Here is a 17056-nt window from a genome sequence, read left to right as displayed (position 1 = left end):
ACTATCACGAGGTTCATGATCTCTTCATCACATAAACAATTTTAACCCCCCACTTCTTCTCACATCCTAGATGTCCTTCTTTCCATAGCCAACAGCATGCATCAAATGAACTATGAATTTAAAAAGGGAGGAGGCATAAATTCTCCTGATCCTGCACATTAGGCTAGCAAGAAATGCTTAACTCCATGTAGCTGCAGGCATGCCATTCCACACTCTGTGCAACTCATGCTGCCACAGAGCATCCCATGGGAAGAATAAGGACTTCAATGATGAATTCCTAGATTTCCTCACCATCTTGTCCATCCAACATGCCCACACCACCTTCTTGGGTGACTTCGAACTTCCAAACAATTCAAGCTCAAAAAAATACAAGCACCACCGTCTTCAACCTTGCCAATTCACTCAATGTGATACAGCATGCCACATACCCAAAACATTCCAAAGGCCACATCCTTGATTTTGTCCTCTTAACATAACCAACAATTGAATGCATACCACCCATACCCCTAGACTGGACTGACCACTTTGTCATGCCTGTCTCCCAGCTCATCATACTACCAACAATCTAAGGTCAACAAAAAAAGAAAAACAAAACAAGCCTTCAGATCATTCAAGGACTTCTCCATTGACAACTTAATGCTGTATGTCATCCCTCAATCATCTCCACGCCCAGTACCGAAACCCTTCTAAACAAATTCAACAATTTATTGGAAATCTATGTGAAAGTCCATGCCCCATTACAACATGTAAGTGCAAGCCATACACTTAGGAACTCTGGTATTCTAAAGACATCGATTACAATGAATGATTCAGCCACAGACAGGAAGAAAAACAGAACTCCAGATGACCTCTTATTTTGACCTGGGAGGAACTATAATTCCGCTCGGGGAATTGGTGGAATTTGAGTAAGTGCATGTTATGCTTGTAACATGGAGTTCTTGCCAAATTCCGCCTATTGGCATGTGGTGGAATTATTCTTCCATTTGAGCCTTGCAAGAACAATTCAAAGCTTCACAATATGCATTTGAGAGCACAAGCAAGATTGGCGGCCCATGGTGCAATTTCCAGTCACCACAGAGCCTTTCGGCACCACTTTATAATGCCGGCGGATGCAAGAGGTCACAGTCAGAGAGGGATACTGTTCCAGTAGATTTGCTGCCGCTGAAGTACATTTTTTACTCGAGCGGTAGCAAAATCAATTCAAACACGCCGCAGAATCTCATGGAGTTCTGTAATTCTGTACAATTCTGCAGGGTGAACACTATGAGTTGCGCCATCCTCTACTATTGATACTGAAGGTCTTCCATTCAACACACAGACAGCTCATCACATCAGCCACACCAAAGTACTACATCTTCACCATCAATGAAGCCACATACTGAAACAAAACCCCCAACAAGACAATAAAGCACTTTATTACCTGCATGCCAGACCCACGCCTTGTCATTCCTCAAGAAGTGTAATACCATCAACCTCTTCTTCACTGAACAAATGCTGAAAATTCAACAGCAGGATACCATGCCTGCTTCATCTCTCACACCCACAGCTTCCCATAAAATCTAGCAAGAGTCAGCCTTCAAAGCCTTATGCCTTCCATAACTTGCTGATATACTCAACTCAAATCCACTTCCTATGAAGAATATGTCTTACCATTGTCCATTATCAAAGTTCTCTCTGGGGATGCTCTCTTAACCTACTTATCATTGCCATTGTTTTACAACTTTCTTCACTTTAAGGTTGCTCTTAATATAAAACAGTCTGGTGTTGGATAAAGAACGTTGACCTAATATACATTGTCCCACCAAGACTGTTGCTTTAGGTAAGGTTACCTGCAGAAGAAGGCATTTTTAATAACGTTGTGTATGTGGTCTTGTGAAGAATCGGGTTGCTGGTTCAGGGGTTTGAGCCCTTCTCAAGTAACAGACACAATCCCTGTCAGGATGAATCACAAAAAGTCACTAAGTTCACTTGTGCTTAAACCACTGGTAGCGTGATACAAAAGCAGTCAGGCTTAAAGTAGAGGCAATGTGTAAAGTATTTATGAGGCACACAAACAGTAATAAGGTGGAAACACCTCACAGGAAAAGAAATCTCCCACACCCATTTAGAAAATATAGTAATTGTTAATACATTAATTGACCCCAAAACAATAAATATCTAATCAGCAGAACTGGAGTTATGAATTTTTAAAGTTTAAAGTGGAAAATAGCAACTAAAAGATGAAAGTGCCAACCATGTACATCTAGGTGAGCAAGACCAAGGCAAAGCAAAGGTTATAGGCCACCGCGATGGGGGGCAGTTCAGATACTCAAAGCCGATTGGGCCCAGTCTCCGCTTAACTTCAGATTAAGAAGAAATGTCAGAAAAAAATGTCTGAGAAAATAAATTTCAGCGGGTCAAGGCAGCTGGCGGTGAATGAGGAGGAGGCGTCCTCACTGGAAGCTTATAAATAAAGTAACAGCGAAGAGTCCCAAAGGCTCCATTTGGAAGTAGTCTCTTTTTGGAAGTCAAAAATATTCCGCAGGATGAAGCTGCAGGCTGTAGTCACTTCTATGAGAAGCTGCTGCACAGGATTTGCTGCTGTGGAGAAGAATGAAGCAGGAGATGCTACAAAGTCAGGCTGACCAGCGAGGTACCTTAGGCAGATTGACAAACAGGTAGGTTTGTGTCTCCTCTTGGTTCTCTGGTCACATTTTGGTTAAATAAAGTCAAAATCTCAAGTTTTGGATTTGGGCTATCTGCGCACCTTTAACACTGCTTCCAAGGGTCCAGGACTGGAGGGGCACTACTTGGAGAGTCAGGACTCATGCAGAGTCGAGATGAAGGTTCAAGATGGTTCTGAGCCTTTCTGTCCTTGAGATACTGATCAGGAAGTCAGACACCTAGCCTCTGGAGTCACTTCTGGAAGACTTGTGTTCAAGGAGAAAAGCAGCGCTCAAGCAGCAGGGCAGAACCTTTGTGCTCAGTGCATGCTTCTGGCTACAGATCAGTCCATCTGGGTGCAGCAAAGGAGTCCTTATGAAGTACACAGCAGGTCGTTGCTGCAGGCTGTCTGCTGGTAGTCCTTCTATAGGTCCAAGAGTGAACTGAAGAGTGGGTCTGAGGGTCTAATTTTTATACCTGATGCCTTCTTTGAAGTGGGAGAAATGTCTGGAGGCTTCTACACACATAAATGTCTGGAATTTCCTCCCTTGCTGCCCTGGCCACAGCCTGTCTGCACACACAAAAGGCTAGGCTGAAGTTCTTTGTGTGAGAAAAGCATTGCCTATTGGTGTGCAAGTGGGGCTGTGCACAGCTACACTCTACACCCTGCCTAATTCCGGTAATGTGAGGTTGTCTGCAAGCAATATACAAAAGCCAACTTTCAACTTCACTCAGTCATGTGCCCCAGGAACAGGCTACTGGCACCAAATGGCTAGGACATGAAAATGCCATTTTTTTTAAAGTGGCATTTTCACAATTGTGACTTGCAATCTGACTTGATTGTTAAGGAGAATTTTAAAATTACAGTTCCTCAGACACCAAACAACTTTTCCACCTGATCACAATCAACAGTTAGCACATAATAAATGCAATAAAGAAGCCCAATGTTATCCTATGTCAGAGTTAGGTCTCACAATAGAGAACATGAATGTTAGAGATTTTCACTACCAGAACAAGGAAAACTGCATGTTGCATGTCCAACTTTTTAATTACAATGTACCCTGCCGCATGGGCTGAGAAGGGCCTAACTTAGAGGTGCTTGTAGGGAATAACAAGCATTTGCAATGCAGTGGGTCCCAAGTTTGCTTGAGTTGAAGCTATTAGCATTGTAAATTCGTAGTTGGACTTTTCTTGCCACACAAAATGAAAAGTAAAACATTTGACATAAGCAAGCGTATTCAAAGCGCCACAGCCACCATGAGCATGGCTGCAAACGTATCGGCAAAAGGGCAATTATCCATGTAACAGGGTTGATGGCCAAGGCAGTAACACACTGCCCCAAGGATGGCCAAACATAAACCATTTACCAATGGTAACAAAGAATTTTTGAAAGGCACGCCCATGAACAAGTGATAGTGATGGGCGTGCAGTGGGTATGGTTAAAAGCCCAGATAGATTACAACACGTCAGAGCTCTTATGCGCTTGACGTAAAAATGGTTGAATTGGCCTGTATTTCATCTTTTTCTAATTGTAGCTCATATGCTTATACCTCCTCACATGAAATATTCTCAGCTCTTTGTAACCACTACACTCCTACTTATACAACTACTGTTTTACCATTTCAGTCTTTGTTTGGTTCTCTCTCTTCAACTTTGTAATAAAATTCTGAATCATATTTCCAATTATTCCTACAACTACAAGTTCATTAAGAGATCACTTTTCTTTCTCCATTGTGTCCAAGAATCAAAGTAGCATTCTTTCTACTGATTTCAAACCTTTGTTTATAATCAGAACTGAGTAACTCTGAAGTCAAACAAAATCAGGTTAATCTCTGGATCTCTACCCATCCCATATTTTACATCTGGTTTACAGCTAAATTGTTCCTGTTCTGAACTGCCTCTGTTTCTTCCATTCCGGAACAAGAATTGTTAGTTTCAATGTTCCGAAAACATCTTCATATCCATATGATCTCAGTACCTTTTGTCTTATTTCTTTATTTCTTTTGCTACTAAAACTTTAGAAGTCAACAGGCAAATGTCTCAGTTCATCAATTTGTCAGAGCCACTAGATCACACAAATTGGACTTTACACTCCCTCAGGTAGTTTTTTATCATTCCCAAAGCATAAGTGGTCGACCTTTTTTCATCTTTTGGTCCAGCTATGGATCACTTGCCCTTTACATATCAGATCTGAGCCTGATTAGCTCACTATCTCAAAAACACATTGAACCCAGCTATTTGTCTAATTCTTTCTCAGCTACAATATTTCTGCTTTAGCTCTGGGAAAAACTAATTTGTTAGATGTAGCACCTTTTAAATATGTCATTCTTATTCATTCATTTAATTTTTTGTAGTGCATTAAATCTAACCTTTTTATACTTGTGTATTTTGCCAAAGGAAACACAAAGTACAATTTGATGCAATGTATTGCCTCATTGAGACTTGGTCATTGCTTATTACTGCCAGTTTACTGTGAAAACTAAACGAATGAAACTTCTACTACTTGAGTCTTCCCAAGCTTCCTAGGAAAGCATTCGGAAAGAGTTAAATAGGTTACAGTGAAACACCTCCCTCACAAGTGACCGGGGCATTTCTTCACTATCCACATGTTGCCGCCATTGCTCCTGTGCACTAAAAGGCAAAATTCATGGTTGTCTTGGTCATATTAAATTGCCAGGTTCATGCTAATGTCCATTCCCTAGACATTTTGAATTTACTAGGTCCTTTGGCACACACCATCATACATGAAGACAGAAATTAACAAGCATTTGCAATGCATTGGGACTCGAGTTTACTGGAGTCAAAGCTATTAGCTTTGTATACTCCTAACCGGACTTTTCTTGCCACATAAATTGAAAAGTAAAACAGTTTCACAAAAGCGAGCCAACAGCCACCATGAGCACAAAGCAAACACACAAAAAGAAACAGAACTTTTTTCGCAGTCAAACCTATCGGCAAAAGTGCAATTATCCATGTAACCGGCAACAGTGCTATTATCCATGTTGCCGGCAAAAGTGCAATTATCCATGTAACAGGGTCGATGTCATGCAAAGCACTCTACTACTGCCCAGCGAGACTGGGCTACCTACGAAATAAAGAGAAAACAATAATGCAGAAACCATACTGAAAACACAGAGCCTTGTATGTTTTCAGCAGTTCACCGGTACGCTGGAGGCGGGCTAAACACCAGAAAAGGCATGACGTAGGCTGCCTTTCACTAATTAAATGAAGCTAATTTTAAAGGGCAAGCACACAAACCAACCAAACTGATTGGCCTGACATGGGCATAGTTACAAGCCCACAGAGAGATTACACCAGGGATTGAGTACTTTGTGCTCAACCCTAAAAACGGAGTTTCAGGCTTGGCGAGGGCTTAATTTTCCAAGTCAAATTGGCAGTTTAAAACTGCAACCAGGTTGCAATAACATCCTTGAGATGTGTTTAAAAGACTACTTAAATGGTGGAACAGTGCTGGCTGTAGGCCCACTACTAGCATCTCATTTACAGGACCTGTACATATAATACCACTTGACTAGGGATCTTTACATACATTAAATATACCAATCAGGTGTACACCAATTGTACCATGTTTTAGGGACAGAGAACCAGAACTTTAGCACTGGTTAGCAGTGGTAAAGTGCACAAAGCCCTAGGACTACAAAAACAATTCAGAAAAGTATAAGGGGTGAAGGCAAAATGGTTGAGGGAAGACCCCCTAAAGCTGATAGGTCTAACAGGTCTCCATTTGGAGACTATGAGCCTCAATTAGGTCTTGGCAGGTGGTCACCAACCTACCATGTCAACTGATTCTCTGGCCTTTTCTCTGGTCATGGAGGGCCAACTACTGTACTTACAGAGCCCCCCCTACCTGGTGAATATCTCTGCAATGAAAGAGTGTCTACCCCTGTGGTGCATGCAACCTCATAACAATTGAAGACCAGGCACGCCTCCATATTGACGTGGCCTGTACAGAATTCTGTTTTGTTTATCAGCAACAACCCCCTAAAGGGGGGACATGTTGCTAGAAATCAAAAAACAAATATCCCTGATTCCTGCATCGGGAATATCTGAACATTTTCTTTCCCAGAATCACTGTGTCTTAACTAACAGTACCAGGAAGGAAAAAAAGAGTAATGGTCTCCTGATGAAAATAGGGTAGGGCAACTAACACTGTGAACTGGCAGTCCAGTGGAATATGGACCACCAGGTTAAGGGCTTCAACTGGCAGAGCCTCCTGATGCCTCATCAATGCAACCCCAGCACATTCCTACTCTCTAAGTAGCGCCAGGCAATTGCATGTTTTTGCTGTTCACCTGCCCCATCAATATCTAATTGACACCCTTTGTCCTGGACCATGACCTAAGCTAATTAATTAGCTAATTGAGGCATATTGTCAGTTAGCTAGTCAGTAGTTTTTATGAATCAGTTGGTTTCAATTATAGCAATGTTTGAACCAAATGTTTTGAAAATTCAATTATGAGAAATTGAACAGTAAAAAGAAAGATCAGGCTGATCTAGTTGAAAAAAGATATATAAAACAGGAATGTACAGCCATAATCTCATGGAGAACGTGATTAGTGAGTTACCCATGTCTCACTTACTATTCTGTTTTCGTCCTGCTAACTTGCAATAACCATGTACATTACCTCCCATGGCACCTTTTTCATGAGTAATTACTTGTGAGAGGTGTTGAGCCTCCTAGACACATCCCCAAAAACTATTCCTTATTTAAGACTGTCACCACATCCTGTTTTTGTTGTGTCTCATCAGAGGTGTACCACTTGGGTAGGTGCAAGGTGGCAATTCCAGAGATAATGAGCTTTGGACCCTGAGTAGCAGCTGTTTGGTGACGGCAGCTTATGGGGAGATGCAGATTGTGTAGGCAGCATGCCAACTCACAGGCTTCCATTCCGGGACCAGAGGCCCGTGCATGCACTCTATGGCTACTTTGGCTTTCCTGGGGCCACTGGAAAACGTATTGTGGAGGGCAGCAAAGCACCTTCAGTGACTCCAATGAGACGAGAATGCACTTATGGGCTTGGTCTACACTAGAGCCTTCTATTTACTGAAATTTCAAAATGCTTGATGGCTTTCTCATGGGGGTATTTAAATGAATAAACTCCTCAGTTACTGTGTGTTTGCTGCGAGCAGTATGGAGGCCCAGAAAGCACAGCAGAAGAGATGTGGTCATTCTGCATCTTGTTTGTCGGAGATGGAAAGCCAGAGTCTTCGAGGGTAAAATAGCGGACTATGGCTCCTGGGGAATGAGACCCACTTATGGCCTCACAAGGTAAAGACATATTAAAAGAAGCTGTGTCTAGGCCATTTCAGAGCTCCAATGGCATGGGGCTAAGAATACTGTTGAACCATCAATTGACCCCATCTCTGATTCAGCAGATTAGTATCTACTGCGGGCAAATATATTGCGAAGGAAGATTTGATCCTGATCATAGGCCACATTGTAGAGAATTTAGGGTTGGAATCAGATCCTGCTCCAGTGGAGGATGATTCCTCAGTACTCAAAGGCTTCTTTGCTGGCTCTTCCTCTTCATAGTAAAATCAAGGATTTGATTTTTTGTCAATGGGGAGATATTGAGCAATCTACTGTCCGTTGTTTTCTTGGGAAGTCATATGCGATCATGAAGTCAGATGATCCTTTGCCCTCCAAAATTAAGGTGGATTCTATTCTGATGCTACTCATTGTTAGGGCTGCTATTAATCTGGATGATTGTGCACTTTCAGCAGCTGTTGACAGAAAGTTGGGAAAGCCCTTTAGTGCAAGTCATTTGGTTTTAATCAGCTACTAATTCCTGATTTTGAGAATTTATCAATGGCATTTTAAGAGGAAGCAGACTGTGTGGACATCGGTTTGTTAATGTAACAGTAGGCTATATTCCTAGAAGGCTTTCCTAAAACATATTAGGTCTATGGCTTTGGCCACTGGTGCATCAGTAATAGCACAGCATAATCTGTGAATGAGGGATTGGAAGTTGGATTTTCCAGAAAAAAACAGCTTTCCTTAAGCTTTCTTTTGAAGGCAGAAAGTTGTTTGGTAACAAACTAGATGAGATGATTACCAAATTCATAAGGACCGCACACATACCCTTCCTTATAAAGGATGTTTCAGAGGTTGGAATAAGGACTGTAAAGACCCAGCCAAGAAAAATTCAAAGTTGCATCAATATAAAAAGGTTTTAAGCAACGAAAACGTACAAGGTTCAGGATGACATGAGTCAGATGGGTAGATAGAAGAAGCATTTTGACAATTATGGTCTATTAGACCATCCACTGCTAGTCGTAGGTCATTTTTCAAAATGTATTGAATTCAAGATTCATGAGACCTGAAAACTATTAAGCAAGGTTATTTGATAGAATTCATGGTCCTTCCTCCAGAGCTGAGAGTAGGTCGCACAAGAAACCATGCAGGCCCTGCAAATAGAAAATATTTCTATGGGGAATTCAGGGTCTTTCAGCAAAAAAAGTGATTGTCCATGTCCCACCGAGAGAAAGTGAATATTTTATATATTCCACCTTATTTGTGGTCGAAAAGGCTTCAGGGGACTGCAGAACTGTAATGGATTTGAGAGCAGAGAACCACTGGATCAAAATAATCAATTAAGGAATGCTCACAGTACAACAGGTTCTTCGAATGGAGGTGAAGAATGACTTGATGGTGACTATAGATCTGGAGGATAAATATCTTCACATCCCAATCCATATCAGCCACCAGAGGTGCTTCAGGGTTTCAGTGGGTCAATGTCACTATCAATTCAAAGTTCTCATGTTTCGGGTGAAGGCTTCAACTTGAGTCTTTAGAAAAATATTAGTTCTTCTGATGGCAATTCTTCACCAACAGTGAATAACCATCATGTCTTATCTGGACGACTGTCTCATTCTGGCTCCATCAGTCCAGACAGTGGAATTTCATGCACAAAGAGCACTACAAATTCTGATAGACCATGGATTTCTTGTCAACCCTGCCAAGTCTTACCGAGCTCCAGCCCAGGATTGAGTGTTTATAGGGATGAGACTCCAGAAAAATTTGAATTTGGCAGCTCTTCCAGAGAGGAGACTAGAAAAATGACAAGATCATGTGAAGATTACCAGAGAAACACCCGAGGTGGTCACATGGTTGCAGGGCAATTTGGGAGCCTCAGCCTTTCTGGCACTGTGGGTGAGTTGTCACCTGATCAGGTTGGTGAGGTATAGTCTTGCATTTTCATTACCAGACAGCCAGGATTTCAGTATGGAGAGACCAATGTCCAAGAAAATTAGAACAGAATTGGCATGGTGTTCATGCAACATGAATGTGGAAAAAGAGGTGTTTCTGCAGTCGCAGGAATCGGGCATTGTTACAACAGACATCAGTGAAACAGAATGGGGAGCTCGGCGCAAAAGGCGTCAAATTCAGGGAGTATGAACAGTGTTGCAGCAGGCAAAGTCTTCCAACTGGAAGAAACTACAGACAGTTTGGTTGACACTTTTAGCCTGGACTCATCATTTAAAGAAGAAGAATGTGATTGTGCCAACAGGCAACAATACTACAAAATATTATGTAAACAAGCAGGAGGGGAACAAGGAGTCACTGTCTGGGAGAAGTCACAGATCAGATTTTTCATTGGGCTCAGGAAAATGTACTCTCCCTGATTGTAATTTATATCAAAGGGAATATAAATGTTCTAGCAGACAGGTTGACTCACCAGATTCCTTTGTCACATATTTGTCACATATTTGTCACAGATGTGAAATACCTGTGATCAATTTATTTGCCAGTCAGGCCAATGCTCAGAGTCCAAACATTTGTTCATGGATTAGGGAGGAGAGATCATATTGTCTGGATGCCCTGGCATGCTTTTAGCCTGTGGAGTTACTCTATGCTTTTACCCCATTATGCAGCTTTTTTAGGTTTCAAGTGAGATTGAGCCAAGAGAGGAGGGAGTTGTCTTGGTAGCCCCAGTGGCCACATTTCAATTGGTTCTCTCTAACAGTGAAGATGAAAATAGGAGCAGCTACTGCCCATTTATCCCTTTCCACTGTCTTTAACTGTGATTCAACACCACCATCTGAGGAGGATGCATGTAATGGCTTGGAGAGTGAGAAAGCTGTGTTACTGAATAAGTGACTGTCAGAGAAATGTGTGCAATTTTTTCAAGTTTTCTGGGGGTCTTCCACACCCTCCTCTTATAGACACTTGTCTGTGTTTTCTAGATGGTGCTCACTGAGAAAGCTACCGTCCCACAGGCCACAACTGATCGATTTCTTGCAATTTTTACAGGCTGGTTTTTCAATGAGGCTGAAGGTCACTTCTCTAAAATTCAATGGGCAGCCATAAGAACATTCAGGACAGTTTGGGGGGCTTTATTGAGGACGTGGCTCTAGTGAAGAGGTTGATCAAGGGTTTTTCTAATATGTGTCACCTCTATCATTCCAGATATCCAACTTGGGATTTGTCATTGGCGTTTCAGGCACTTACATTTGAGCCCATGCAATCTAGTGAGTTTAAATATTTAACCTTAAAAACTTTTTTTTAAGTAGCCAGTTCGTTATGAAGGCGGCTAGAAGAGCGGGGTTAATACAGCTTTCCTTTTTTAGATTATATGAAGACAGAATTGTTTTGCAGTTGGGACCCGACTTCGATTCATAGATTAACTCTACTTTCCATTTCGAAGAATAAATTGGGCGTCCGGTGTTTCATCCAGACAATTAATCTGCAGAGGAGTAAAACTTCACCGTGTGGATGTGAAGAGAGCAGTTATTTGGAGAGAATTTCTGTTATCAGAGATTTTGATTTGTTTATTTGTCAATTTCAGTTCAGTGAGGAAAGGTTTAAAATTATCTACTCAAACACTTAGCAGATGGATTCGAGCACTCATAGGGGCTCATTATGAGGCCCTAGCAGCACACTTCACCACCGGATCATCATTTTTTTTATGCTCCTGTGTGCCAGCCCAAATTTACAAGGCCAACCAAAGCCACCTTGCGTGGCTTTTCATGGCCCTGTAAATATGGACCCCTTTAACGCATAACTCTGCATTCCATGGGTGTCGCTTGGGGTGTCCTCAAGCAACACTCATAGAGCCCAAAGGAATCTGATGCATTAAAAGACTTACAAGTTTGGGAATGTGTCAGATTCCTACACAACCTCAGGAGACTCAACGGGGAGAAATATCTCTATTTCTCCCTATTTATTTCTCTATGTGTGCTGCATTCTGCGGCACACATAGAGAAAAACACCTCATGTGATTGTTTTTGTGCAGGAAGGTGTCTCTTTCTGCACAAAAACAATCATCTCCACAATGCAGGCCCCCTTGCACCATAGAGCAAGTGTGCCTCCATTGGCGCAGTGCAGCAATTTGTGTGTCAGTGCAGGGGGAGAGGAGAGAAATGCACCATATCATGTAAATATGGTGCATTTCTGCCCTTACCCGGTGGCACAGGGTGGTGCAGCAAGGCACTTACTGTGCTGCCCGCACCACAGGCCTAGTATATGAGGCCCATAGTGTTAGCCTACAAAAGGTATAATGTTCTGTTGTTTACAGGGGCCGAGGGAGTTCAGAGGTCCAAGGTGTACTGTGGGGCAGTAACATGGGCATCTCCAGCGGCATTCATTAAACATTGTATGGTCTTTCAGAATGTGGAGCTTCAGGGTTGTTTTAAGGCAAAATAATTTCCTTAAACTTAATAAAGAGTGTTTGTGTTCAGCCATATGCAACATTTGTTATCCTAGTCCATCATTGCTTATTATTTTCACAAGTAATTGATCATGGAAAAAGTGGCATGGAAGTTAATGCTTCAGTTACTTACTTGTGATTACATTACTCCTAATGCTGCCTTTTGGGATGATTATGAGTTTGGCGGTCTGACCACCTGAACTCCAATACAGCAGTGGTGAGGCAGCTGCCAAGCCGGTCGCCTCCCGACCATTGTATTACGATGTTTCTGCCAGGCTGACAGGTGGAAACAGTGCAGCAGCATTGGCCTCGGCTCCCTCAAGGACCAAGGCCACTACCATCGTACACAGCACCCTCGGAATACACACTGTCTGCCACAGCAGACAGTACACATTCTGAGGATGCTGACAGGGGGGCCCATGCATGCACTGCCAATGACATGGTCGTGGGTAGTGCAGGCGTCACCCTGTGACCCCAATTCTGTCCTTCTGCCAGCCTTTTCATGGAGGTGACCCCTCCATGACAAGGCTGGCAGAAATTAAAGTCATGATCAGCACAACGGTGTCAAACATGGCACTGCCATGGCTGACCATGACTTTCACCGCCTCCAACCCATCAGGATCACTGATCCTGGTGGTGGTGGCAGTCTCCTGGTCAGACTGTAAGGACTGTGGCAGTTGGACCGCCACCGCAAGTTTGCGGACTGAGGACCGCCAAATTCGTAATCAGACCCTTTGTCGAGATTAATTTTCCCTTCCCTTCCACCCTTTCCCAACAGGCCAACTTATACTTGAGGAGCTTGAGTCAATGAAAAAAACATGTGGGGATGTTCTAAAACTAGGGATTGTTTTGAGGGGTGTCTTGGAGTCTCAACGCCTCTCAGCTTTACTTAATCTAAGCAAAAGCAGCATTAGTAACAATGCAATTACTGGTAAGCAATGTAAGCATTTCTTTTGCACAAGGCTTTGTTTGTTTAAAAAATGTCATATGGGCGCTTTAAAACTGGATGTATGCTTTTTGCCTTATGCTATCAACATTCACAACATGACGTAGGTCTATGATTATAGAAATTTTATTTTTAAGTGGATTTTATAGCCACTAAGATGGTTCTGGCATCTCACAATTGATGTTTCTACTGTGGAAGTGCCACAGATACTCCTGTACCTAGAGTAGCATATTGCACCTTCTTTTCTTCAGACCCCTTTCTAAAGTTTGTTAAGTCCCTCACAATTTCAATTAATATACTGTAGGGAAGAATTATTAGTCAATGCCTACTTCGACTTTTGCAATCAGGAAAATGAAATACATTAATTGAAATAAATTTGTGTTTCGTTGTCTGATTGTTGAAGGAGGCAAACACATCAACAACAATTATTTATTTTCTCCTTCTACATATTTCTGTTTATTGCTGAAGCAACTGAGCAAACAAGGGATATGTTTTGCACGCTCAAGTCTGGTAAATGAGACCACTAAGGGATAAAAAGTACTGGGTGTACTTTGAGGCCAATGGGCATTTTATTTAATTTATGTTGGGGTGGAGAAGGCTTTAAAATACCTTTTTAATTTTACTTCTGTTTGTCCACATATACTGTTATTGTCCTGGTGTATTTTAATCTGTGGTGCCTAGTGTACTAGTCTGCTGTAGTCCAGAGATAGTATTCTCTATTGTACTCTTGTTTCTCAGGGTCAGAATCTAGTGAATAGGCCTATATTTTATGCCAAATTTGGGATATTTTGTGTAATCCTAGCATGTGTTTGACAGTGCGGTGCTACAGGGCAGACATCCATATTCCCTTTTTATTCTTTTTTGCTTGTCAAGTGCTTATGTGTCATCTTGATAAATGTAGGAGAGCCTGTGTGTGTTTGATGTTTAAAATCACTGAATGTTCTACCGCTTTGAAATACTTCTGTTGATTTAGGGAGTTGAAACCGTTTTTGAGCCCACAACTATTTTTGTTAATTTTACAGTTTTTTTTGTTTTTAATGTGTTCGTGTCTTAGGATTGATAATATTCTCTTGGTATTCAATATTATTTTTAATTTTAAACAATTTATATCAGTCTCAATGTTGTTGTTTTGGGAAATTATGGGCCTTAGAAGGCCCACAAATAATATTCTCAATAACAATCTAATTTTCATTGTTGCTGCCCTGAGATAATAGTGGCTTGTGTACAGGTTAGTTTCTATGCAGTATTTATTGTATTTTAAAGAATCCTTGTCCTGCGTGTGGTTGCAGGGGAGAGGGGCATCCAGGTTGACAGCCATGGTGTCTTTGTTGTCCATGCCTTCTTTATCGCCATATTTTAGCTCATAATTTTGTAAACCATTAGCGTGTGCAGGCCACAAATGTTATTTCTATAATGAAGTTGTAGTTTCCATTTTTTTCTCAGGGGACCTGGCTGACATGTAACTAACAATACGTATTTTCCATTAGCCCAAATTCACTACATGGTGCTCTGGTGTAAGTAGGTGAAAGTAATGTTATGTGTATACCACAGATATTGTTTTCAAGACTTTTAATATTTTTGTACTCCCATTATTGTTCTCCCACAGGTCCAAGCACACCATATACATTGTCACAGAATTTTTCCCCAATATCCCTACATTACTCAATGCCCTAGTGTGTGCGGGTCCTTCTGTTATGTGCTGGATACTAATATAATTTTTTCAGAATTACCATTCCCTAGTTTCCTACTCTTGTAGTTGACACAGCAGCTCTGACGTCTTGTGTCCGCAATTATGTAGTTCGAACTTCTGTCATCCGCCAGACCGGAAAAGCGAGCGACACCAGATCACTTGACTTTAAGAGACATTTATTTGAGGCACGTCTTTTTACATACTGTCCTATTTCTGATGGCGTGTTTTACATAGTTTTGCTGACACCTTACGTGACCAATTGCTTCCAAGTAAAATGCCCTGAAAGTAATAATGTGAATAGTGGTAAATATAGCCTGGCTTCAACAAACCTGTGTGCTTTGTTTCCCCATCACAGTTACATAAAACATTTGTCCAGCCAGGGCCTGCTCCTCTATTAGGGTGGCAGAGTGTTGCCCCTATGCCAGCAGAGGCAGCTGCAATCCTTTTACCAAACAATTATAATAAACTGTGTTTGGGGTGAGGCCACAGGCTGTGACATGCACTGAGGGGGTCACCTCCTCTTCCAGGCAGGATTGACATTCCAGGGTGGGGCCTTGCCACCTTTGAAATATGACCCAGTTCTATCCACATGGTGGAGATGACCATCCCCCTGTCCTGACACCACTTTTGGTGGCAGCACGGGTGATACAATTAGTTAAATTAGGAGGCATGCCCACTTCATGTCAGTCCCTTTTTAATTTCCCCATCTTGCTTAGAAGGAATTAGGCCACTAGGGGTAGGGCTATACCCACTTCCTGACTGAAGTAGAAATAAAAATGGTGTGGTTACCATAAAGGCGAGCAGCCCATTGGCAGCCACCTGGCACTCCCTGTAATGCCCCTAAATTCAGTATTTAGGTGGCACCTCTGAACTCTAGAACTCAGATATCCGATAACCTAAGAAGAATCAGATGCCATAGAGTCGTGTCAGCAGAGAAGATTGCAGATACCAACTGACTTGGCCCCAGCCCTACTGGCATGTCTGCAACCCTCACAATCCTGCGCCAAAAGACAACTCACTCTGAAGCCCGGCAACCTCCAAAGCTTTGGGAGGACTGTCTGCCTTCAATAAAAATCAGGATCTCCCGAGAACAGTGGACCTGTTCAAGAAGAAATCAACTTTAAAAGAAAAGAGCTCTGCCCTGAGGAACTGCAAAACCGCTTCCGGACCTACCTCTTCACTGACGTCCACGGCCCGAGTCCAAGTGGCCCAGCAATTCTGATTCTGAGTGGACTGTGGGTTGACCCTTTACAGACTCTGGTTCGAGGCCTGCAGGCTCAATCTGAAGACTTCCCATGAGGGAAACCGCCCAGTAAGCTATTATTTTTTGTCGAAGGACATCCCTGCATCAGGAGCCCAGGGACTTTGGGCAGCTGGGCCAAAGGTGTCCCTGAGTCCCTCAACATATGAACTTACCTGGGCAGCTGTGGGTTTTCTTCATTCAGCCTCCTCGCCCGAGCCTGCAGCCTTTTTCAAAAACCGACCTCCTTCATTGACTTGCATTGGGCGCCCAATGCTGTGTTGGCAGTCTGCACCCAGCTGCCCCTGTGCCGCTGAAGGTTTAAGTCTGGTGCTGCCTTTTGGTCCCTCTAGGGCTTGCCTCAAACCAAGGAGATCAACCCCTGACACTGTTTTACTCACCGCATCTTCGTTCACCTCCAGTCTCCATTGGTTAACTTTGGGCACCCGATCCCAAATCTGACCTCTGCATCCGGCCACCTCTGTGCCGCTGTGGATGTACTCTGGGTGCTGATTTTAACCTTGCCTGGTGTTGACCTAAAACCCCGAAGACTAGATTTGTAAGTCGAGTACTTACCTGAAAAACTGCATTCTTGTTTTCCTCCCATAGATTAACATTGAAGACGCTGAAAATTGCGCAGTGTCGATTTTTAGAAATGAAAAGTATTTTTTATTTAAATACTGCTCACCTTATAACAAAGTTTTTTGGTTCAAGGCATATATGAAAGCAAATGTTAGGTTTGCAATTTAGTCTCAGATTTATTTTTTGAGTGTTTGTCTCATTTATTGCCTCTGTAAGAACATCAAATAATTAGCACAACTCCTTGATAAGCCTAACTGCTCGCCCTCACTACCACAAATAGAGCA

Source organism: Pleurodeles waltl, chromosome 2_2 (genome assembly GCF_031143425.1).
Source record: "Pleurodeles waltl isolate 20211129_DDA chromosome 2_2, aPleWal1.hap1.20221129, whole genome shotgun sequence".
NCBI lineage: Eukaryota > Metazoa > Chordata > Amphibia > Caudata > Salamandridae > Pleurodeles > Pleurodeles waltl.
Note: the sequence above shows the minus strand (reverse complement) of the source record.